This window comes from Papaver somniferum, chromosome 5, assembly GCF_003573695.1.
Source record: "Papaver somniferum cultivar HN1 chromosome 5, ASM357369v1, whole genome shotgun sequence".
In the NCBI taxonomy this organism is placed as follows: Eukaryota; Viridiplantae; Streptophyta; class Magnoliopsida; order Ranunculales; family Papaveraceae; genus Papaver; species Papaver somniferum.
In genome coordinates, this window is record NC_039362.1 from 140,758,581 (window position 1) to 140,759,961 (window position 1,381).

The following is a 1,381-nucleotide window of genomic DNA, read 5'->3' on the forward strand; positions in this document are numbered from 1 at the left end:
CATGATTATTATTTGAACCTGTTTTTGATATGAGGAGCTAAACCCCATTGCTGAGGCGATAGAGGAAGCTATTTTTCCAACAAAAAGTGGTACAATCTATTTAATTTAATTTATTGCAATTATTATTATGATTATTTGCCTTGGACTATTATTGAATATGATTTTTATTTGAGTGATTGTGATCTATTTTGATGGAGTATGCTTAGTTTATAGACTCTTGATGCTTCATGCTTGGTATTTACAATTATTGCTTTTGAAAATCTACTTGTTGCATATAGAATCAAATTGAACAAGAAAATTGCATAAATATATATTGGATTAAATCACTTTGAACTTGGAAAATAGTGGAATCTTAGCCTCAGTGTTTCTTTATAGTAGATCATCTTTGATTGAGTTTGCTATAATTTAGTGAGTTTTCTATTTTAATATTAGAATTTAAGTCTAATTAATATCCTTCACAAGTCTGAGAATCGAACCACTTTTACCACTATCTACAAATCACATCAATTTTTGGCGCCGCCGACGCGGACTTGTTTTTAGGGTTTTAGATTTATTTATTTTATTTATTATTTTTGTCCTTTTTTATGTTTTTGGGTATTTATCTTGTGTCTACAGGTTCTGGATCATAAAGAAAATTGAGCCAAGGAGTTTGGTGATTTCATAAAGACTTGGAGCTAAAGATTAAAGCAAAAAGAACAGAAAAGAAGACAATTTTATTTTAGACAATTTTAGTTTAGGGTTTGTTTATTTTATTTAAAAAAAAAACTGTATTAGGGTTTATTATTTTTGTAATTTTTCTTTATTTTTTTGGACTTTTGGACTTTGGGACATTATTTTTTATTACCCTACGGAAGGGTACTTTAAATATAAACTGTTTGCAGAGAAGGAGGACAATTACGATATTGTCTCTGCACCTTGGGTTCGTACACTAGACATCGGAGTCAGTGGCCCGAGTCGACTACAACCGATTCATCCCCCGTCTGGAACGGGAGGTAAGATTCTAAACACTCGCGAATCCCCTGTCAGCGAGTTACTGGACTCCTTCGTATGCATATATGTTGAGGACTGAATACGGACATTTATTTTTCTAGTAAAGGCAAGGCCCATACAAGATAAGGGTTCGGATTTCATCACCGTTCTCTTCTTGCCCGCTTTAGGAACACGTAACCTACGCGAACCTAAGCCTAAAATTTTGACTAGAACGAGACCGATAGGGTAACGAGCTTAACAGGAAAGTCATTCGAAAAATATTGGTTACTCTTTTAAGCATACTTCGAAGTTCTTGACGGTTTCTGTAAGTTGAATGCGTGACTGCGCCGCCTTGTAATACCGGTGAGGCCTTGGGTATCAAAGCTCCACCGAGCTTCCCTCGCCTCTATTC